This window comes from Gopherus flavomarginatus, chromosome 2, assembly GCF_025201925.1.
Source record: "Gopherus flavomarginatus isolate rGopFla2 chromosome 2, rGopFla2.mat.asm, whole genome shotgun sequence".
NCBI classification, from domain to species: Eukaryota; Metazoa; Chordata; order Testudines; family Testudinidae; genus Gopherus; species Gopherus flavomarginatus.
The window spans coordinates 85,231,265-85,245,849 of record NC_066618.1 but is presented as its reverse complement, the minus strand read 5'-3'; positions in this window follow the sequence as shown (position 1 = coordinate 85,245,849).

The window sequence follows — 14,585 nt, the reverse complement described above, 5'->3', positions numbered from 1 at the left end:
TTCTGGGGAAAGATAGGATGTAGGTGGTGCAGAGGGTTAATAATGTTGCTCTTTCTGTTTACCATACACAAATGGAAAATAGATACTTTCAGCCTGGATGGCTTACATCAGATTAAGGAAAAAAACTAAAATAAGTCTTCACGGGAAAGGGAGAGAAGCAGTGTGTATTACGCTCCCCTGGCCAACTCCCTGAGAGCAAAGGGCTACGAGGTGTAGATGGAAGCCCTGATCATCGGAGCCCTGGGCGCCTGGGACTCCTGCAACGAGCGAGTGCTGAGGATCTGCAGGATCGGTCAATGCTACACACGGCTCATGCAGTGACTCATGGTCTCAGACACCATCCGATGGTCCAGGGACATCTACATAGAGCACATTACTGGCCACTGACAGTACCAGCAGGCATGAGCCAGAGTGACATCATTCTTCGACTATGAGAAAGAGATCAAGACACTTTCTCCATTGCATCATATGAACTGGAACCATAAACTCCCTGAACATTAAATCTCAGCATATGAGGGTCAATACATCCTCCTCATCATATCCACTCATTATACTCCACACCTGAACATAGCCACTTTATGAACTTCATACCTTCATATCTCAATGTCTGTACTTTTACCCCCAATCGGGGATATTACAGATTATGTATTCCTTATGCACCCGATCTTGAACCAAACTTTGCTCCCTCAATAATCTGTATGTTATTCCCTGATAACCAGAAACATCTATACTTAAACACTGTACTGTTCACTTTTTTTTTAAATATTATCTTAATAAAATTTGTATGTTGCTCTAACAGCCATCTTGAATTGCCTTACTGCATGCTTCCAAGCAGACAGGCAGGAAGAGAAAATGGAGTCTTGGCAACTTCCCTTCATTTGCATGCCTACATACACACCACAATAGGTTTTCACTACTGGATTTGAATTCTGATTAGGTTGTAAATGAATATGAGTTTGATCCTGCACTGCTGAAGTCAGTGGTAATTTTACTATTAATTTAGCTAAAGCAGAATCAAACCTTGTCAGCTTTGGTGGTCTCAGCATAGTCCCTTCAGTAGTTCTCCAGATCACCATCACTTTCAGAAACAGTGAAGTGTGGCTAGGAGACTTCATTCAGAGGTGACCTCCTAACTCCTTCCAGTGTCTTTGGGTGCACTTTATTAATTTTTACTAATATGATATTAAATAAAAGGTTATGTAATATATTAACAATTTCAAAGTGCGCGTGACACAATACTCCCATAGATCAAAACACCACAAAGTCAAGAGATTCATTGAATTTAAGAAACTAACATATAAACACACCCACTTTACTCTAAACTTCTCATAAAATGTCATGCCACACAACTTTGGGAGCAGAGCCAGGAAGTTTAACTAATTCAAGAATCTACTCTGAACAGTAAATCTTGTTAACAGAAACCTCTTCTTTAGAGGCAAACAGCTGGAGACAATGGAAAGTGAGCAGCAAAAAGACCTATTTTCTTTAAGGATCATTCCTGTTACATTTTACTGCAATCATCTGGTAATGTCTAGTTTCTGTCATTCGTGCTCTCTCAGTTCCCAATGGTCTGCAAACTCATTTACCCCCAAGGGATCGGGACATTGCCTTAGCTCAAAGGTGTTTTTACAGGAAAGCGCACCCACTTAGGAACAACAAAGAGTTATTCAAATCGCCTTCCCCTGCAGTGAGGGGCATGGGTCGTTTGCTGGTGGATTCTCTGCAGCTTGAGGTCTTCAAACCAATTTTGAGGATTTCAATAACTCAGTCCTGGGTTAGGAGTTGTTATAAAAGTGGATGGGTAGGGTTCTGTGGCCTGCCTTGTGCAGGAGGTCAGACTAGATGATCATATTGGTCCCTTCTGACCTATGAGTCTATGAGTCTATGAGATCTGAGTGAGCAGCCATTCTATTCCCAATCATAGGATTAACACAGCTGATGCTGACATGTTCTTGGGGAAAGGTTCGCTGGGATCAGGGCTCAAACTGAGCCAGGAGAGGGGCACTGTTCTCATCAGGACATTTAAATTTAAAAAATAGTTGTGGAACTCAAAGAAGAGAACAAATAAGTAACAGGGCATTGCCCATGCTGAATGTTTGCCAGTTAACCGCTACACAGGATCTCTGTGGAGCACTGCTGTTGTATACTGGTCAAGGATACCGTGGTCTTGTGTATCCATGCAGTGGTAGGTACAATAGAGTAGGTATAAGGACACTGGAAGCATTTAATTTCCCATCCCTTCCTTACACCCTTCTTCAGGGGTCAGGCACAATCACAGGGTTTGTGCTCTGCAAGACGAACATTCTCCTTATGAAAAATGTGTGTAGTATTTGATAGGAATTAAACTGATCAAATTCTATTTCTATAGAAATGCAATGGGGTTCTACAAAAAATCCTCTAATATTCTATAGATTTGAGTAGAGAATGATTTCCTTTCAAAAGGTGCTTTGAATCCTACTATAGCATTCTATAGCAACGAAATCATTTTCTACTCAATTCTATAGGGCATGTCCATAAGAGTTAAAGCAGCTGGATTTCCTACAGCCACTTGTGACTCATACAACATCAGTCTGAAAGATCGTTCCCCAAAATATATAATTTTGCCAAAATATAACACACGAGATAGAAATGATGCCAGTACAAAATGATGTTATCTCATGGAAAACAGCAGCCTGCCTGCCCTGTTAATGAATCCACTCTGTTGGCATAGCCCTTCTTGTCAATCAGTGCTACGTTCAAATTCAGCGCAAGAGGCCCTTTCATCATGGCACATCAGTGTGAGAAGCAAGGTAACAAGCTCAATTGGCTTTTTTTTTTGAACAAATATAGCCAAGAAGTAGTTTCCCCATAAGAATGCCTATAAATAAAAATAAAAAACTACATTTCAAGAGGAGACTAAGTGTCATTATTTCTTAAGGTCTATGGGTCATTGTACAGGTATCTGTGATATAGTTGGGTAAAATCCTGGCTAATGAGCAGCTGTATCCCCACTGCCCTGCACCCTTGGGTGCCCTACAATGGCTTGTTGAAGTACCTCCCACCTGAGCATCTCACAAACAGCCTCCCAGTATGCAAGTCACCTCTTGAGCATCTGCCAGCCACACTAGGGCTACACTCTAGCTCCCACCACCCTTGATTATACTGCAGAGTGACCCCAACACAGCCCTAGTCTTAGATTTCCCCCCTAGAACTGTATGATTACTATACCAGTCTTTCCATGGAGTCACAGACAGTTCCCTTAGGTGATCCAGTCTATCTTGCCTCCCAGGAGAGCTGGACTTAGTGACAAAATGTCACTTACACCAAAAATCATAACAATATTCGGTTCCTTCCAGTACCAAGAGATCAAATCATGGTGGACCTTAGATCTTACATCAAAGATGAATGCCTATAGCCAATCCTCTAATTAACTATTTAAAGGTTTATTAACTGGGGAAAAAATAAGAGATTGTTATTTACAGGTTAAAGCAAGCAAACATACACACACAAATGAGTTACCATCTAAAGATGACAGAGAGTAGTACTCTGTCAATTCAAGATGTCTTTCAGGGTGGATCCAGGGTAAGCCCCTAGGGACCTCTGCCTTAGTTTATTGTCTGGCCCTGTGAGAGTTCAAACGGCAAAGAGATGAAAAATTCTCTTGTGACAGTGTTTTATCTTTTACATTTAGGCTTTGTCTACACTAGCACTTTTGTTGGCAAAAGTTTTGTTGGTCGGGGTGTGAAAAAACACGCTGACCAACATAAGCTTCACTGACAAAAGCACCAGTGTGGACAGCACTATGTCAGCAGGAGACACTCTCCCACCAACATAGCTACTGACACTCATTGGGGGACCTGTCTCTGTCAGCATAGAGCGGCTACACAGGAGACCTTACAGCGACACATCTGTAGTGGTAGCGTTGTGCAGCTGTAAAGTCCGTAGTGTAGACATAGCCCCTAGTCTTCCAGTCTACGAGAAGAGCTCCCTTGCACATAGCATTTACAAGATGTGATAGGACCATTCACCAATCCTTTGTATCATGATGTTCCTTAATGGCCCATTTAATCGTGATAGGTCTCTTGAACAGGTGGGGGGAAGGGACGATTCCCATGCCTGGGTTCACAAGTTAAGAGCAAACATTTTCAAAGTTATAAAGCAAAACGTACATATTTCCTTGTGGCATGGAATACAGGCAGTACAAGGGAAATTAATGCACGCAGAAATTTACAAGCATTTCAGAGTCTAAACACTAAATACATTCTTATCAGACTAATAAATATTTTGAACAAAACTAACACACAGGTGAGTTGGTTTGGTTTCCAGCTATGAGTCTGTCAGTTCTTAGCTAATGTCTATAGCCTTGGCCAGTGCGGACATTTGGGCCTGGTCTACACTATGCATTTAAACCTAATTTAACAGGTTTAACTGATTTAACCCTGCACCTGTCCACACAATGAGGCCCTTAATATCGATATAAAGGGCTCTTTAAACTGGTTTCTGTACTCCTCCCCGACGAGAGGAGTAGCGCTGAAATTGGTATTGCCATGTCGGATTAGGATTAGTGTGGCTGCAAATCGACGGTATTGGCCTCCGAGCGGTATCCCACAGTGCACCATTGTGACTGCTCTGGAAAGCAATCTGAACTTGGAGGCATTGGCCAGGTAGACCTGAAAAGCCCTGCGAACTTTTGAATTTCATTTCCTGTTTGCATAGCATGGAGCTCTGATCAGCACGGGTGGCCATGCAGTCCCAAATCCAAAAAGAGCTCAGCATGGACCATATGAGAGATACTGGATCTGATTGCTGTATGGGGAGACAAATCTGTTCTATCAGAGCTCCGTTACAGAAGATGAAATGCCGAAGCATTTGAAAAAATCTTCAGGCTATGATAGACAGAGGCCACAGCAGGGACTCAGTACAGTGTTGCGTGACAAGAGTAACGGAAAGCCAAAGAATCAAATGGACGCTCATGGAGGGAGGGAGGGGGGACTGAGGACTCCAGCTATCCCACAGTCCCCACAGTCTCCGAAAAGCATTTGCATTCTTGGCTGAGCTCCCAGTGCCTGAAGAGTCAAAAACATTGTCGCCAGTAGTTCAGGGAATATGTCATCAATTTACCCTCCTCCCCCCCTCAAAGAAAAGGCAAAAAATTGTTTCTCGCCATTTTTCAATGTCACAGTATGTCTACTGGATGCTGCTGGTAGACGGGGTGCTGCAGCGCTAAACAGCAGCATCCTCTCCCCTCCCTTCCCCAGTGGCAGACAGTACATACAAAATGACTGATAGCGGTCCTCGTAATCATCCTGTGAATGCTCCTGGCTGGCCTCGGTGAGGTCAGCCAGGGGCACCTGGGTAAAAATGGGAATGATTCCCTGTCATTCCTGGCAGTCGGTACAAAATGCTTGATAACCATCATCGCCAATTTCCAATTGCAAACAGTACAAAATGATTGAAAACCGTCATCTCATTGCCAATTTACAATGGCAGACAATGCTATAGGGATGGTAACCATCTCTGCTACCTTGCAAGGGCAAATGAATGCTGCTGTGTAGCGCTGCAGTACCGCCTCTGTCAGCAGCATCCAGTACACATATGGTGACAGTGACAAAAGGCAAAACAGGCTCCATGGTGGCCATGCTATGCTGTCTGCCAAGGCAATCCAAGGAAAAAGGGCATGAAATGATTGTCTGCCATTGCTTTCACGGAGGAAGGATTGAATGACGACATTTACCCAGAATCACCTGCGACACTGTTTTTGCCCCATCATGCATTGGGACCTCAACCCAGAATTCCAATGGGTGGGGGAGACTGCGGGAACTATGGGATAGCTACGGGATAGCTACCCACAGTGCAACACTCCAGAAATCGACGCTAGCCTCGGTACATGGACGCACACCGTCGAATTAATGTGCTTAGTGTGGCCACATGCACTCGACTTTATACTATCTGTTTTACAAAACTGGTTTATGTAAAATCGGAATAATCCCGTAGTGTAGACATACCCTTGGTTTACCAGCATCACACCCCACTTCCTTTACAAGTTTTTGATCCTCTCATTTGTTCCTTTAGTGTCTTCTCTTTAGGCCCAAGAGGTCATCTGTCCTCACCTTCTGTTCACTCCATGCATCCATGTCTTGAGATCACTTCTTCTTCTTTATGAAAACTTCTTCCTAAATTCAAATCTCTGCCATGCACTCTCTCTCTCTATCTGGGTTGTCCTTTAAATTTATGTCATCATTATCTTTTCATCCCATCCAGTCATATTAAATAATTATATGGTACCTGTTCCCTTCACAGACCTTTCTGGAAGAATTTCTACGCTCCTGTGCCTCCATTTAAATGGGAATTATCAGAATTACATTTCATATTTCACACCCAGGTTAATTCAATTTCCTCTGTATTATGAAGTGTCATTGAATGGTAGAAGAGGTCAATATGCTGGCAGTCCAATTCAGTTATGTTTCAAAGAGCCTCTATCCTTTTTGAGGGACACTGAAAAACAACATTTGTTGGTACACCAGGCTAGTCAATCTCAAATGACCTTGTGCCACGGATCCTAGCAAGGGTCGGCTTGTGGACCACTGACTGGGCTTCTGTGTCACGTTTCTGTCACTGATTCTCAGTCTGTTTCTTCGTCTCAGAAATGGAGCTCCTCAATCCATCTGCCTTATGCCCCAGGGCCAGCTCTGTCCCCCAAGATGCCCTAGTTATACCCATCTCCCAGAACTCTACCCTTGCAGTGTGAAGCTTCTGGCAGCAGTTTAACTCTGTCAAGGCACAAAGCAGCTATGAAGCTGTTAACAAGTACACACACATTCACTTTGCATGGAGTCTAACACATTAATGCTCTTTTATATTTAATCAGAGAAAGTACCAGAGAGCACAGACCATACAAAACAATCATCATTAAACACACTTCCCTGCCTCAGTTTCTTCACCACTCCAGAATATTCTTTGAGCTAGGATCCAAATTCCTTGGTTTGCCCAGAGTCATTGGAACCAGCTGAGCTCAGGAAACCAGGCAGAGCCCTATGCCTCCTGAGGCTGCTACATGTTGGGAAACCTTGCTCTCTCCTTCCTTACACGTTCCTGAATGGTTTATTATTTAAACCACCCCGGCTTCCTTTGTTCCGGCTTCTGGATAACTTTCACCAGGACCGGTGCCAGTGTTTTTGGCACCCTAGGCGCACGGCCATTTCGCTGCCCGCGTGCTGCTCCCTGCCACAGGTCAACCAGAGCTGCCTGCCGCCCTCCCGGCAAAATGCCACCCCCCAATAATCCTGGCGCCCTAGGCGATTACCTAGGTCGCCTAAAAGGAAGCGCCAGCCCTGCTTTCCACTGCTCCTTCCTTCCCTCCGCCCTTCATAGGAGTCAGCTAAACTGATTTCCTAAGGATGCATCTCAACCACTGTCCCAAATATTTGCACCTGAATAGGATTCTTGAATCCTATGCCCTCCCCAGTATTTCTGTCTGGTGTACACCTGCTACAAGACCTGTCAGTAATGGTGAATCCACATACATAGAGACACTAATGACACAGCAGTTTTCATAATACAACTTTATATCAACCAAAATTCATACATAGTACAGACATAGCTCCAAATCGTCACACCTTGCTACTGTTAAATTCTGGTCTCAACGTAAACAAGAATACACAAATGTAGAGGAGGTGATAAAATAATTCATTGTGCTTACCGCATACAAGGTCTTCTTTCTGTAGATCTTAAAGTGCTTAAAAAATATTAATGGCCCAGACCTTCCTCTCTTGCAGGAAGGGACTGTAGGGTAGGATATTTTCATGCCAACTCTCCCATTTCCCTACCACTATGGTCGACACAGCTGCCTGGGAAGAACAAGGAGATCAAACAGTGTCACCATCACCTGCACAGCTCTTTGGGGGTTGGTAACGGATAAAGAGCAGGTGCCCATTCTGATTTTCTTTGCTCTATCAGCTGCTTTTGTTACCATCTGCCACCAGCTGGTGCTGATGTGTTGGCAGACCCTAGCAGGAGCTGATGAGTGGGTCTTTTCCTTTCTTTCCAAGAAGTCTGAAAGGATGGTGCTGGACAGTGAATCTCTACCCTAAGAACAATGTTCAATAGGACTTGTTCCCCTTCTTGTTGGGTGTGTGGCTGGGCCTTTAATGGAGGAATCAAAAAGTATGGACTGTGATGTCTTCAGTAGAGTGCTTTGACATTTCTGAGCTGGTTTTTAATTATTTATTTATTTTATTTATTTTGCCCAGTACCCATAGAATCAGAGGGGATATTAATAAATATAAACCAACATTGTGTGTTATATGGTAAACAAAGTTTAAGATATTTAAAGTACAGGCTTAGGCCGAGATCCTCAAAGGTATTTAGGTTCCTAACTTCCATGGATTTCAGTTAGAAGCTTAAATACCTCTGAGTGTCTCGGCCTTAATGCCATCGGTATATATAACAGGTTATTGTGATATCCTGGGATTAATATAAAATTGATTCCAGAATCCTAGGGAATTAGATTCGCTAATGTCACTAGTTTTCCAGACTGACTACACTACTTTGTCATAGATAGCAGAGCATTGTTATGGCTGTTCTCCCAGAGCATTGTATGGTGAATTGAGGAACTCCAATTCTGAGTGATAAACATTGCAAGGGTTTGCCTCACAAACTCTCAGCTTCTGAAGGGAAGTCACAATTCTAAGCAGCATTAACAGCGTGTGATATCTCATGAGTGATTACAATGAAGTTGAATCTGACAGATTTTTCAGACCAAAAATATCGTCTTCCCTGTGGAACTGAACCTTAGGATCTCTGACTGTCAAATGGTTCAAAGGGCACATGTTCTTTATTAACAGGACTGATGCCTCAATTCAGCAGAGCACTTACCATTCACCAAAAAAAAATCCCGTCCCTGTGCAGCAAACCACTTGTGCATTGCTAATAAATTCCATTGATTTCAGTGGGACTTAAGCATGTGCTTAAGTGCTTTGCTGACTCAGGTCCCGTTGGCACATTTCTGTGCAATCACTTAGGTTGCATTTATTTGCTTGTAGGCATGTCTATCTTAGGTAATCATGTTCTCCATCCCTCTTCATTGAATTGTAACTGTTTAACTTAATAAACAAAGACACTTTTTGGTTCTGTTTTGACCCTCTGATTGTTGAGTTGCACAAAGTAAAGTAACAAATGTGCACTATGGACAATAAAAGGCAGGGAAGACAAGTACTAAAATGCCAAGAGATTTTACAACATAAGCATTGCAGAAATTTCTTTCTTTGTGAGAAAGGCTAACTACTGCATTTGATGGTTCATTCTGTGCTTGACACAACAAGCTTTTATCTTATTAGGTACTCAAATAGCGCAGTGCCTCTAGCAGTGCTATAGATATCACAGGGGAAGTACTGAGCATGAATCATTTTGCATGTTTTTACTTACCTTTACCATTTATCTTTCTAGTTCCTAAAGTTCATCCAAATGAGATGATGTCACAGAAAGAGTGGTTCACCCCAGATCCCTCCACCAAATTCACCTCAGCACACCTCCTCAAAATCATGGAGACCCAAATGTGCAGAGATCACATTCAGAGGCTTCTTAAATAATCTATTGGGGTGTTTACACTGCATCATCATCATAGTATCTGAGTTCCATGGAACATTAGAGAGGAAGAGATTATGCTGATTAATTACATTCACAACAACTCATCCTTGCCTGCCCTTACTCCCAGAAAAAAAATGGACCTTTTTTCACAGACTTTCCTACTATTTTCTTTCCCTGAACATACAAATTAACATACCATAATCCAGTCCTAAAGCAATAACTACCTCAAAAGCCCTTTAGGTCTCTGTAACCGTGCCCTTGTGGGTCACAACTGAGAATACCAAATTCAGGACAAACTGCTAAGAAATAGGGCAGACACACCCCAAAACTGGTAGTGGTTCTCCCTATAAGATATACCAAACCAGCAACAAAAGTAAACTTCTGTTTCACCACAGTGGCTAACAAGAATTCAGAAAAACAGTTTCCTTAGGCATTCCAGTCCCGGATTCAACACCCAGACACTAGACTAAGAATGGGTGGTTATTAAAACCAATGTAATCAAATAAAAGGTTCTTCTGATCCCAAAGGACCAGCCACACACACAGGTCAATATACAAGTCAGATTTTACCCAATAATCACATTGTTGCCAAACCTTTAATATGTAAAATCTAAAGGTTTATGAAAGAAAGAAAGAAAGAAAGAAAGAAAGAAAGAAAGAAAGAAAGAAAGAAAGAAAGAAAGAAAGAAAGAAAGAAAGAAAGAAAGAAAGAAAGAAAGAAAGAAAGAAGAGACTTAAAATTGGTTAAAGGAATCAAATAATACAATAAATGCAAAGTCTTGGATCAGACTTATAGCAGTGAAGGAATAAACTGCTGACTTAAGTCAAGGCTCTTGTTGCTTCCAAATCATTGGAAGGTCCTCGGTCCCTTGGTTAGACTGCTCCCATTAGTGTAAGTCCATAGTCCAGAGGTCTGAGTAGGAAAGAGGCCAAATAAAGATGTTTTCAGGGCCTTATATAGCTTCTGCCATGTGGAGGGAAATCCACTCTTATCAGGACTGCCCAGAGGGGAGGGCAAGTTGTCCCAGGCCCCACAGGGGCCCCGCGAGTCCTGGCCCTGCAGAGGTTCTGGTCTTCAGCGGCATTTCAGCAGTGGGGAGACCTTCAGTGCTGCCAAAGACAAGGAGTGACTGAAGGGCCCCCTGCTGCCAAAATACCACTGAAGACTTGGACCTCCGCTGGGTGAGTACAAGTGCCGCAGCTCACCTGCTTTGCCCCAGGCCCCCTGAATCTTCTGGGCAGCCCTGATTCTTATAAATGAAGCGCTTAGCACAGTTAATGGAAAATTACAGGTAGCAAGATGGTGTTTGAAGTCATTTGGGCAAGTCACATGTCCATGCATGATTTCACTTAGGGTTTGGCTACACTTGCAGGTGTGCAGTGCTGGGAATTAAAGCTGTCTTCGTATAGCTGTGTAGGGAAAGCGCTCCAGTGTGGCCACATTGACAGCTACCAGTGCTGCAGTGTGGCCACATTTGCAGCATTTGCAGCAGTGTTGGGAGTGGTGCATTATGGGCAGCAATCCCACAGAGCACCTTGTCCCATTTTGGCGCCATTTTGGCGCCGTGGGTTGTGGGAAGGGGGCGGGTCATTCTACTTCCTGTCCCAATGCCCCGTGATGCATTGCTTCACATCCCAGCAATCCCTGTTTTTCCATCCATGTTTGGCGCCATCTTGACTCTCTCAACGGTTTCTGTGCAGTGCAATTTCTGTGGGAAATGGAGCCCGAACTGCTGAGGAGTATGCTGATGAGTCTCACCAGCACATTACGTTTGGCAGTTGAGCTATTCCTTAAGATACAAAGTGATGAGGAGTCTGACGATGATAGAAAGTCGCCTGATGCGTATGACACTAAATTGCTTTTGGTATTCATGGAAATGCTCAGCACAGTGGAACGCCACTTTTGGGCTCGGGAAACAAGCACTGAGTGGTGGGCTCACATCGTCATGGAAGTCTGGGATGACGAGCAGTGGCTGCAGAACATTCGGATGAGAAAAGCCACTTTCATGGGACTGTGTGCTGAGCTCGGCTCCACCCTGCGAACGCATGGACACAAGATTGAGAGCTGCCCTGACGATGGAGAAACGGGTGGCTATTGCAGTCTGGAAGCTGACAACTCCAGACAGCTACCGATCAGTCGGGAACCTGTTTGGAGTGGGAAAGTCGACCATTGGAATCGTGTTGATGCAAGTTTGAAGGGCCATTAATCGCATCCTGCTAAGAAGAACCGTGACACTGGGGAACGTGCAGGACATTGTGGATGGCTTTGTGTAAATGGGTTTCCCTAACTGTGGAGGGGCGATAGATGGGACGCATATTCCTATTCTAGCACCACCCCACCTAGCATCCGAGTACGTTAATCGAAAGTGGTGTTTCTCTATGGTTCTCCAGGCGCTTGTGGATCACAGTAGGCATTTCATTGACATTAACACAGGCTGGCCTGGAAAGGTGCATGATGCACGAATCTTTCGGAACAGTGGCCAGTTCAGGAAGCTGCAAGAAGGGACATTTTCCCAGACTGGAAGATCACAGTAGGGGATGTTGAAATGCCCATTGTGATCCTTGGAGACCCTGCTTACCCATTAATGCCTTGGCTCATGAAACCGTATACAGGGAAGCTTGACAGGAGCAAGGACCGGTTCAACTACAGGCTGAGCCGGTGTCAAATGACTGTGGAGTGTGCTTTTGGCCTTTTAAAGGGGTGCTGGTGATCTCTGTATGGGAAGCTAGACTTGGGGGAAAGCAGCATCCCCGCGGTTATATCCGTGTGCTGTACCCTCCATAATATTTGTGAAGGGAAGGGTGAAAGATTCAGTCAGGCATCGACCTCCGAGGTTCAACGCCTGGAGGCTGAATTTGCACAGCCAGAAAGCAGGGCTACTAAAGAGGCCCAGCACAGGGCTTCAAGGATAGGGATGCCTTAAGGGAGGAATTTGAGGCTGAAAACCAAGGATTTGTTTGGTGCCTTGCACGGGAGTGAAGTGCAGTGGTTACAATGTTAGTAGGAATCTGTTTTTCCTAAGCTGATTTGCAGTGCCTGTTTCTTTCCTGGGCTAAGTTATCTTTGACTTTCTGCAATAATAAAGACTGTTTTCAAAGCCAAGAATTCATTTATTGAAAAGAAAATAACTTTATTGACAGACACACAACATTTTGGGAACCTAAAAGGGCAGGGGGGTGGGGTGGGGAACTGTACAGTCACAAGTTTGAATATGTCCTGTCTGGAGTGCTGTGCAATGACTGCTGCACTTCAGGATGCCTATACTGCATGGTGATGGGGGTTGAGTGCAGAGGGTAAGGGTCATAGTTCTCAGGGCTGGTTGGTGAACGTACAGGTGTTGGGGGCAGCTGGTGGAGGTAAGAACCTGGTTGCTGGAGAAGGGGATTTTGAGCTGACATTGGGGCACAAGGGAAAAAGCTTTGGGATGAGGGGGGCTGGCGCAGTAGTGCGCTGCCTGCATGGCTACGAGAGCCTGGATAGAGTCCGCTCGGCGCGCCAGGATGCTTATCAGCTGCTTTGTGCTTTTCTCCCTGGCCGCTGAGTTTTTCTAGCGGATCCTGCTTTCCCTTTCCCTCTGGTCCAGCACTTTTTGATTCTCTGTGGCAGAGTGATCCATAACTGCTTGCAGCAGGTCTTCTTTGCTTTTTTGCAGCTTCTTCTGGAGGTTTTGGAGTCTTTGAGCTGTTGATAACACGAGCAGCCCAGAACTCAAGGTTGCTTGTGGAAAGGCAAAAAAGGCAACACTTAACAGAGACGGCATTGTTTATATCTCAGACAGTTATTCCCACACAGTGAAGGAGTAACATTCTTCACAATAGCATAATTTTCCCATACCAAAGAGAGCGCACATAACCCACAGGAGCCCCGAAATGGTGAGTAAAGGGGACTGATTGCTTCAGGGCTGTACTGTCCTAGGGGCTTCTGTGCGTTGGGGAAAGCTGCAGGGGACACCTACACTGAACACTCTCCCAACATTTTCCACAGGAGTTAATCCTGGAAGATATCTTGCTGCTGCGGGTCAACTGGGAAGAGCGGGAGGGTCTTCTACTGCAATGCGGATTCCGCCCTGGCCACTATGCAGCTTGCCTATGTGCAGCAATGGTCCCCCCATCCCTCACTATTCCACATCTAGGCATGCATGCATGCATGCAGAACCCTCCCTCTTCTCCCGAAAAATTTCCATCCTGAAAATAAAAGCCACTTACTGGGAACCCACTCCTCTATTTGTCCTCCACCAAGTACCGTCTGCTGTCACTGGCTACCTTCCTCCTGGCTTGAGAAGAGCTCCTGGCAAAATGCCTCCAGAGACTCCGGGATGTCTCCCCCCACCCTAATTCCCTTACTCTCAGTTTCCTCCTCCCCCCCCCTTCCCCCATCCCGCTTTGAAGTGTCCATCATTGTCCTCAGATTGGCGGTGGGGTCACCACCAAGTATCGCGTCCAGCTCTGTGTAAAAACGGCAGGTCATGGGAGCAGCACCAGAGCGGCGGTTTCCCTCACGAGCTTTGCAATAGGCACTCCGCAGCTCTTTCACTTTAATCCTGCACTGCAGCATGTCCCGGTCATGGCCCCTTTCCAGCATGGCCCTTGATACCTGCCCAAGGGTATCGTAATTCCTATGGCTGGAGCGCAGCTGGGACTGCACAACTTCCTCTCCCTAAACACTGATGAGGTCCAGCAACTCGCCATTGCTCCGTGCTGGGGCTCGTTTGGCGCGTGGAGGCATGGTCACCTGGAAAAATTCTGATTGCACTCCACACCTGGCTGAGCAAATAGAAAGGGGATTTTTAAAATTCCTGGGGCATTTAAAGGGTGAATCACCTGAGGCCAGGGCAGTAGAGTTCGAAGTGATGAGCAGAGTGGCTGACCAGGCATTCTGGGATACCTCCAAATACCTCTGGAGGCCAATAACAGCGCTTTTGGTGGCTGCACTGGCAGAGCAGCACTGCATCACCAGCCCTGCAGTCATTATTCCCCAGGCCGAGGTGGAGTACAGCCAGCGCTGTAGCCAGGGAGATACAG